Genomic DNA, 10,287 nt, shown 5'->3' with positions numbered 1-10,287 from the left:
TGCACTACTCTTTTGCTCCATGATAACACAAAAAAACTCCTCATATTCTTTTATGGTTAGCTGTTTACCAGTTTTTCTCTTGCACTAGATTTGTGTGTGCTCTGAGGATGTAGACCCTGGTTTGTATGTGTGTGTATATGTAGTTAATCCAAAACACGTCAGTATCTACCGCATAGTATATGTTCAATAATGATTATTTCTTAAACAATAAAATAGATCTAAGAATCAGCAAGTGAGCAAGTAATCCAGCCTCAGGTCTAAGATGTCTAGCCAGATAAAAAAGGAGATTGGTCATGTGGAAATAGTACATTGTGGTGTAAATAGGAGAAGCTGTATACTTTTGGGGTAAGACTTAGTTGTGTTTCTATAGAAGCCTTTTTATGCAGACTTCAGTGACTTCATCTCTTTTAATGTAGGGTCTTAAGAGATATTCAGGGCTGATTATGTGCCTATATTCCTATGAAGAATAGAAATCCAGAAGCCTTTTAATCATTCAGCATTTCTGCACAGTTATAGTTCTGGGGAAACTCACAGGCATGTGATGATGCTGAGATCTTTTGAGTTGTTAAAACAAGACTGTATAATCAGATTCAGATTCTCTGCTGCATAAATTTCAATCCTAAATATTTGTCATTTTATAATCTATGTAAGGTACATAATTCTCTTTCTATTTACTGAATAAAATTTCCAGGGCAAGTCCCTTCCTCTGCCCGATGACCCCTGTCATATGAATATCTACAAGCTCTCAATTGCCTATAGATTCTCTCAATGGCGTCATGTTTTCCAAATCAAATTACCCTTTTTCTCTTTCTGGCTCAGTCATTATGGGATCACCTTTCCCATCATTATCAGCATTAATGCTGCCCATAATTAAATACACAATTGGATTGCTTACTCACTTGCACAGATAATTGCATCAATATGCCTGCAATTTTGCCAGCTACCAAGTAATATACCCAATAGTCATATGAGAGTATGAATAAATTATTGACACTGATTTACTTTATATGATGGGCCAACTTCAGAGTTCATAGTTTGGGTGTAATTATTGCTGTGAGTTGTTCATTAAATGGATGTTACCTCTTTTCTGTTTATGACTGGGCTGTGGCTATAGGAACTTCAAACTCCTGATATTTTTATGGTGGCCTACTCAACCACTAGTGCCTAAAAGTACTGCTTGGTATACAGATAGTGAAAATAAGATACTAATTAGAAGAAGGGAATATATTTTGTTTCTGTGGGTGAGTGAACTATTTGTTTCCTAGTCATAAACTGCAATCCTGTTTCAGTAAGCTCTCAGGCCCCATATAGAGGGCTAACCACAGCCATAACTAAAAATAGTGGCAGTTCATACAGATGAATATATTAGAGAGGTCCCTCAAGAACAGAGTGGCTTGATGGGCATTGTGACATGATGAAAGAAACTCTAGGAGTAGGAGGTATGCCAAGATCCAGATGAATAGGGAGATTGTCTTATCAAAGAGGACTGATAGATAAAATGTTCTGGGATCACTTCTGGGTTGCAGGAATGGGATTGTAGTTTGAGAGCAAAGTAGGGCCAAATTTTACAATTATCAGGGTTAAAATACAGGTGGAAGTAATAGGGGTGATTACTTGAAGTAGGTTATAAGGTAGAATCTTGGTCATACATTAGTGTGGTGGAGCAGGCTCATACTATCTCATGAGAGCTGACTGTGTGTACTTCTCTTCCTAACTACATGTTCAGTGACTTCACATTAGTTGTTTGATACCAGCTATTGTTGAATTTATTGTATTCTTACTATGTGTCAGGCACATGCATTATTTTACTTAAGTCTCACATCATTCCATTTTTTAAAACTCTTGAATGCATTTTGTGTTTTTTATTTTTTTATTTTATTATGTTATGTTAGTCACCATAAGTACATCATTAGTTTTTGATGTAGTGTCCCATGAGTCACTGTTTGCGTATATCACCCCGTGCTCCATGCAATAGGTGCCCTCCTTAATACCCGTCACTAGGCTAACCCATCTTCCCATCTCTCTCCCCTCTGAAACTCTCAGTTTCTTTCTCATAGTCCATAGTCTCTCATGGTTCATCTCCCCCTCTGATTCCTCCCCCACTTCATTTTTCCTTTCCTTCTCCTAATGTCCTCCAGGCTATTCCTTATATTCCACATATAAATGAAACCGTATGATAATTGTCTTTCTCTGCTTGACTTCTTTCACGTAGCACAGTCCCTTCCAGTTCCGTCCATGTCGATGTATTCCATTTTCTTATGAGGAAACTGAGGCACAGAGCAGTTTAATAAGTCCAGTTACTAGAATGGGGCCATGTGATCAGAACACAACTAGTAGTAAAGATGGTTCAATGAAGGGCTGCTTGAATACTAAGCTAGGCATTATAAATCTTTCCTGATCAGGAATAACTTGGGTCCCAGAATTGAGCTTGCAAGACTAGTAGAGCATGGCCTAGGGAACCAGGCTAGTCATGCCTGGTAGAATTCTAAGTAGAATTATGTTCTTTTTTTTTTTTTTAGAATTATGTTCTAATTTTACTTCATCCTCTTGTATAAAGTTTTCCCAGGATTCATCAATATGATGTAGGAGAGCAGTAGAATGAGCCTAGGTATTCCTTTCCACACTCCATGCCTTTACGGTAAGCAATGATTTCTCTACTTCTAATTCTTTCTCAAGGGTCTCTCTCAGTATCATACTCTTGACCCTCTGTGTGATTCTAAGGTTCTAGAGAATAGAATGTATGTACTTTCACAAACAGTGTTTGAGAACACATGTTCTTATTTTTCTATGGCACATTCTACATTTTTATAGCCAGAAAGACTCTTTAAGATGGAGTCATTTTATTTTGTTTTCTTGCAGCATGCAGTTTTTAAAAAGTCAGTTATTGCAGTCCACACGCATCACTAACAACAATATTGAATTTGATTTTTTTAAATTTCTTTTCCAATGAGATAAAAATAACCAACCAAAAGAAAAAAAAATATATTAAACTGTGTAAATCCAAATATACAAACATCTATTAAGCCCTGACCGATTATTAGGTATTGTAAATGCATTTTTTTGGTTTGTCATATCTGAAAATTAATGTAAACTTTATTTAAAACAACTTATTTTTGAACCCTAATAATGATTTTCTTTTACTTTACTGTAGCAATTCACAGGAAGTCAACTGCAAGAAGATTTAGCAGAACAGTAATATCCTTTCTATTACCTTAGACACAATAGGAAACACAGCTCTTCCAAGAAATCAGTTTTGCTCTGCAGTAGGTCCATAATTTCATATAGATCTGAGAGAAAATAGAGAAAAAGCACATTTTAAGCAGGTGTGGGATTTGTGTATATGACATTTGTTTTGGGTTTTGATTAATTCATCATTTTTGCATACCATACAAGGCCCTGTGCTATGTGGAGTGAGGATTTAGTTGAGTCTAAAAGAGGTGGTGATATTTAGGTAGCTAAATGAATATGATGTATATTACATTGACACAAAACATCATTATTCTCATGAAGTTTTAGACCCAAAGTCCAAAACCTTCCAAAACAAGTGCACCAAAGTTTGAATACATGTGTTGGGAGGAGGATTTATAACTGAACAGTAGAGACTGGAAGTTCTTTATATCAGTAAATTATTGCTGTATACCATATCATCTTACAAATTAGTTGCTTTAGATAACAACTATGTATTACTGATTTTGAGTCAATGAGTTAGTGGAACAGTTCTGGTCTTGTCTGGTTTCACTCATGAATTTACAATCATCTGTGAGTCAGCTAGAGGTTGGCTTGTTTAGGATGGCCTCAGCCTGGGCAACTTAGCTCTTCTCCACGTTATCTTGCATCTCTCTAGCAGGGTATTGTGGTGTGTTTGTTTAATTGTGGGAGACGTCTAACAGAGTAAGCATGAACAAGCAAAGACTCTGTTTATGTCATATTAGCTATCATTCAGTTAGGGGAAAGAATTTACATGTCCAAGTCCAAAATTAAGTGATAGGGAATAACAGCTCACCTAGAATGGGAAAATACTGCATACCAAAGTTTCTGGATCCACTGATAGGTAAAGGATTTGGGCCATTTGTTGTAATCCATCTACCGTGTTCTTCTGGTATATAGAATCTTTGGAAGCAAAATTGATGATGGTTCATGAATGTTTTTGCTGGTCTATATAGCAATGAAAATCAGCTTTCATGTTATCTTTGTTACACATGAAACCAATTGTTGATACACTGAGAAATGAAGTATGTTACTTTCAAAATTAATGCTACTTGGGTTGTAATAGAACTGTAATATCTAGTACAGTGAAAGAAATTATCCTACTGTACTTTGCAATGAGCATGGTATGTCATTTGTTCATTCCTTCAGGTAACATTTATTTCTTACCTAATATGTACAGTTTAGCAAACTAGAGCATAACCACAAGGGGGCAAGAAAATAGTGAGAAATCTAAAAACAAACTGGGAGAAATGGTTGAAGAAATTTAGTTACCTTTGGACTACAGAAGAGAGGACATAGCACGGATATAAGCAAAGTCTTCAAATATGTAAAAAGCCTTCATTTAGAAGAGGCATAACATTGATGTATATTACCTTAGAAAGTAGAACAGTCCATTGCTTTTAGAATAGATAGTCTGACCTACAAGGCCCTACATGATTGGCTTCTGCCTGTTTCTCTTACCTCATAGCCTACCACTTCCCCCTGTTCACTGCAGTGCAGCTGCATTGGCCTCTTTGTTGTTCTTTGTGCACATCAGGCATAATCTTACCTCAGGGCCTTTTTACTTGTTATTTCCTCTTCTTCCATGGAACACTTTCCCCCCAAACAGTTGCATAGTTAGCTCCTTGTATTCAAATCTCACCTCAAATATCCCCTCCTCAGATAAGTCTTCCCTGACCAACCAATCTCATATTATTAACCCTTATGCCTCCTACTTTTCATTATTTATCTTATAACCCCCTTTTTTTACTTCCTTGCATGTTTCAGTCTAGAATTATCCTATTTATGTACTTACTTACTTGCGAGTTATTTATTTCCTTACAAATAGGATATAAGCTCCATGAGAATAAAGATCTTGTTTATCTTGTTTACTACTGTCTCTCCATCATACCTAAAATGGTACCTGGCACATAGTTGGCTCCCAATAATTATGCATTTAATGAATTAATAAATTTAATGATTTACAGGTATATGTGGGCTATATTGTGAAGTAATGAGTTTCCCATCCTTGTATGTATTTAAGTAGAAGTCAAGTAGAGGTAGGAAGATTTCAAGGAGATTCTGCATTAGGTGGGAATGTTAACTTGGTGACCTCTAGGAATCCTTTGAACTCAGATATTTTATGATTTCTGAGATCTAGTAAGAATACTAAATATATGCAACCTAGTATTCTTAAAGATTTACAAAATTCAAGAGGATTTCGAGGTTATCTCATATTTCAAAAAGTATGCCATTTTGTATGTGGAAATTTTTGTGAGATCAGGGAATCATCACTGATACACTAGACACAGTAGAATGTGTCCACAATTAGGTTTTGTTTACTTTTTGCTATCTTTGGCTCTCTGAGGTGAATTATAACCACCACAATATGGGGCTGTAATATTTTGAATAAACTCTGCAGTAGAGGTTCTTCAACTATTGTGTTATTTCTTTTCTCTTCCTTGAAAAAAATTTTCTTGAGAACATGAGAATGAGCTGGGCCTTGAAATGTGGGACAGGCTTTGGATCATAGCAGACATTTTAGGCTGGGGGAAGAGCCTGAATTAAGGCATGGACATGGAAGTATGTAAAAGAAGTAGACCAGCTGGATTTTTTTTTAAAGGTTTGGCTCTCTTATTTTTTATTTTTTTTTATTGAGGGAAAATTGATATATAACATGATATAAATTTCAGGTGTATAACATTATAATATAATATTTGTGTATACTACAAAGTGATCACCACCATAAGTCACCATTGAGTATCATGTTAACTGTGGGTTTGTCATATATGGCATTTATTATATCGAGGTATGTTCCCTCTATTCCCACTTTGCTGAGGGTTTTTTTATATGTTTATTTTTTATGTTCAATCAACCAATATGTAGTACATCATTAGGAGGGTTTTCATCATAACTTATGTCCAATGCTTTTTCTGAATCTGTTGAGATGATCATATGATTTTTATCTTTCATCTTGTTAATGTGGTATACCATGTTTATTGATTTGTGGATAATGAACCATCTTTGCATCACTAGAATAAATCCCACTTGATCACAGTATGTAATCCTTTTAATATTTGTTGAATTTGGTTTGCTAATACTTTGTTGAGGATATTTGCATTTATATTCAGTCAGGATATTGACCTATAATTATTAAAAGGTTTTTATTTAAATTCCAATTATTTAACATATGGGTAATATTAGTCTCAGGTGCACAATGCAATGATTCAACAATGCCATATATCACCTGGTGCTCATCACAAGTGTACTCCTTAATCCCCATCATGTATTTCACCCATTCCCCCCCACCAACCACCTCCTTTCTGGTAATATCCATTTGTTTTCTTAGTTAAGACTCTGTTTCTTGGTTGGGCCCTGCCCCCTCTTTTTTTTTTCCTTTGCTCATTTGATTTGTTTCTTAAATTCCATCTATAAGAGACAAATGCCACATGATTTCATTCTCTTACTGACTTATTTTGCTTAACATAATACTCTCTAGCTCCATCCCATCCTGTAATGCATGTGTGTGTATTTATCTGGATTTGGTGACAGGGTAATTCCATCCTAATAAAATGAATTTGGAAGCATTTCCTCTTCAATTTTTTAAAGAATTTGAAGATAGGTATTAAATCTTCTTTGAATAATTAGTAAAATTCACCAGTGAAGCTGTCTTGTCCTGCACTTTCATTTGTTGAAATGTTTTTGATAACTGATTCAATCTTTGCTAATAATCAGTCTATTCAGAATTTGTATTTCTTCATGTTTCAGTCTTAGAAGGTTTTATATTTCCAGGAATTTATCCATTTCTTCTGGTTTTCCAGTTCATTGGCAAAAAATTTTTGTAGTTGTGTCTTATGATCCTTTGTATTTCAGTGGTGTGTTATAACTTCTTCTATGTCTGATTTTATTTATTTTATTGATTTTATGTCTATTTTTTTCTTGGTGAGTCTAGCTAAAGTTTTATTAATTTTGTTTATCTTTTCAAAAGAACCAGCTCTTAATTTCATTGATCTTTTCTATTTTTTGTCTCTATTTCATTTATTTTTGCTCTGAACTTTATTATTTCCTTTCTTTACTGACTTTTTTCTTCTCCTCCTCCTTCTCCTCTTTCTTCTTTGCTTTATCTAGGTGTAGAATTAGATTGTTTATTTGAGATTTTTCTTGTTTCTTTATGTAGTTCTGCATAGCTATAAATTTACCTCTTAAAAGTGCTTTTGCTGTATAAGTTTTGGACTGTTATATTTCCATTGTCATTTGTCTGCAGGAATTTTTTGTCTGTTTCTCCTTTGGTTTCTTTATTGATCCATTGATTTTTCAGTAGTATGTCTAATTTTCACCTATTTGTTAATTTGCCAGTTTTCTTCTTATAATTGATTTCGAGTTTCATACCATTATGATTAGAGAAGATATTTGATATGATTTCCTCTTTTTTAAATTTATAGAGTCTTATAATGTGGACTAACGTAATCTATCCTGAAGAATGTTCCATGTGTCCTTGAGAAGGATGTGTATTCTGCTGCTATTGGATGGACTATTCTATACATAACTATTAAGTCCCTTTGGTCTCATGTGTCTTTTACAGCCAGTGTTTCCTTATTGATTTTTTATCTGGTGATCTATCTATTGATGTAACTGGGAGCATTAAAATTCCCTACTATTATTGTATTGCTGTCAATTTCTTCCTTTAGGTCTGTTAATATTTGCTTTTTATATTTAGGTGCTCCTATGTTGGATACATAAATATTTATAAATTTGTTACCATACAACACTATTACAACATCATTGACAGGGGAAGCTGAGCAGAGAGCCCAATAAAGGGCCTTCAGCTCAGGTCATGATCTCAGGGTTCTGGGATTGAGCCCTTTATTGGGCTCTCTGCTCAGCAGGGAGCCTGCTTCCCCTCTCTCTCTCTGCCTGCCTCTCTGCCTACTTGTGATCTCTGTCTGTCAAATAAATAAATATTCCTTTTTTAAGATTCCACATGTGAATAAAATCATGTGGTCTTTTTCACTTAGCATTATGTCTTGTAGATCAATCCATGTTGCTGCATATGACACAATCTCATCCTTTTTATGGCTGTGTAATATTCCATTGCATTCATATACTACATTTTCCTTATAGAATATAGAATTATAGACTGTCAACACTAAAAAGGACCTAACTTGTCATTTATTCAGAGGAATGGCAAACTTTGTGAAGAACTAGATAACAAATATTTTAGGCTTTAAGGATCACCTGCRGTCTTTCTCAAATATTTGTCTTTTTTTTTTAAACAGCCCTTTAAAAAACCATTCTTATCTTGCAGGTTTTACAAAAAGACCAAAGTTGAGCTGTGAAATATATTTACCAACTTCTGTTCTAGACTAACATTCATTTTACAGATGAAGAGATTATGGTCTAGACATGTCAACTGACTTGTTTATAGTCACAAAACTAGTGAATAACAGAGTCAGGACTAGTTGTCAGGTCTCACAAATCCCAGTCTAGTGCTCTTTTCTGCCTCCCTAAAATATAACTTATCTTAGACTTTAAAAGCCCTTTATCTCAAAGGGAAGGCTGTCAGCTTTTTCCCACTGAGGATGATATTTGCTGTGGATTTTCCATAGATAGATTTTATGAAGTTGAGGAATGTTCCTTCTATCCTTATACTTTGAAGCATTTTAATCAGGAACAGATGCTGGATTTTGTCAAATGCTTTTTCTGCATCAATTGAGAGGACCATGGGGTTCTCTTCTCTTCTCTTATTGATTTGTTCTATCACACTGATTGATTTCTGAATGTTGAACCATCCTTGCAACACAAGGATGAATCCCACCTGGTCATGGTGGATAATCTTTTTAATGTGCTGTTGGATCCTATTAGCTAGGATCTTGTTGAGAATCTTAGCATCCGTATTCATCAGGGATATTGGTCTTAAATTCTCCCTTTTGGTGGGGTCTTTGCCTCCTTTGGAGATCAGGGTAATGCTGACAGCCTTCTGCAAAATGTTTCATGTGCATTTGAAATGAATGTATATGGTATGTTATATATATATATTTGTTATGTCTATCTGATCTTATGTGTCATTCAAAGACACCATATTCTGTTGATTTTCTGCCTGGATGATCTTCCACTGATGTAAATGGGGTGTTAAAATTCCCTATTATTATTGTATTACCATTAATCTTTCTTTTTATATCTGTTAATATTTCGTTTATGTATTTAGGTGCTTCAGTGTTGGGCGCATAGATGTTTAAAAGTTTTATAGCCACTTGTTGGATTGATCCCTTTATCATTATCTTTGTCTCTTGTTGCTGTCTTTGTTTTGAAGTCTATTTTGTCTGTTGTAAGTATTGCTATTCCTACTCTGGCTTTTGTTCTCATTTCCATTTGCGTAGTAAATGTGTTTCCATCTCTTCACTTTTAGTCTTTAAGTGTTTTTAGGTCCGAAGTGAATCTCTTATTGGCAGCATATAGGTGTTTTTTTATTTGTTCTGCTTCCCTATGTCTTTTAACTGGAGCATTTAGGCAATTTACATTTTAAGTAATTATAAATAGGTATATACTTACTACTATTGCGTAATTTGTTTTCTGGTTTTTTTTTTTTTACAAAATTTTTTTAAGATTTTATTTATATATTTGACAGAGAGAGATCACAAGTAGATGGAGAGGCAGGCAGAGAGAGAGAGAGAGAGAGAGGGAAGCAGGCTCCCTGCTGAGCAGAGAGCCCGATGCGGGACTTGATCCCAGGACCCTGAGATCATGACCTGAGCCGAAGGCAGCGGCTTAACCCACTGAGCCACCCAGGTGCCCTGTTTTCTGGTTGTTTTGTAGTTCTTTTCCTTTCTTCTCTTGTTCTCTTCCTTTGTAATTTTTTTTTGTGTTTGTAATGTTATGTTTGGTTTTCTTTCTCTTTATTTTTGTATATCTAGTATACATTTTGAGTTCATGATTAGTATGAGCTTCATATATAACATCCTGATTATATAGCATTCAATATTAAGTTGATCATTTAAGTTCAAACTCATCTAAAGGAAAAATTTTTTCTTTCTCCTTCACCTTTTATATATATGCTGTCATATTTTACATCTTTTTATTCTTAATTTTTGTACTTCTAATTAT

Source organism: Lontra canadensis, unplaced genomic scaffold (genome assembly GCF_010015895.1).
Source record: "Lontra canadensis isolate GAN:19392208 unplaced genomic scaffold, GSC_riverotter_1.0 scaffold81, whole genome shotgun sequence".
Lineage (NCBI taxonomy): Eukaryota > Metazoa > Chordata > Mammalia > Carnivora > Mustelidae > Lontra > Lontra canadensis.
The sequence above is the reverse complement of the archived record's forward strand: the minus strand, read 5'-3'. Positions refer to the sequence as shown.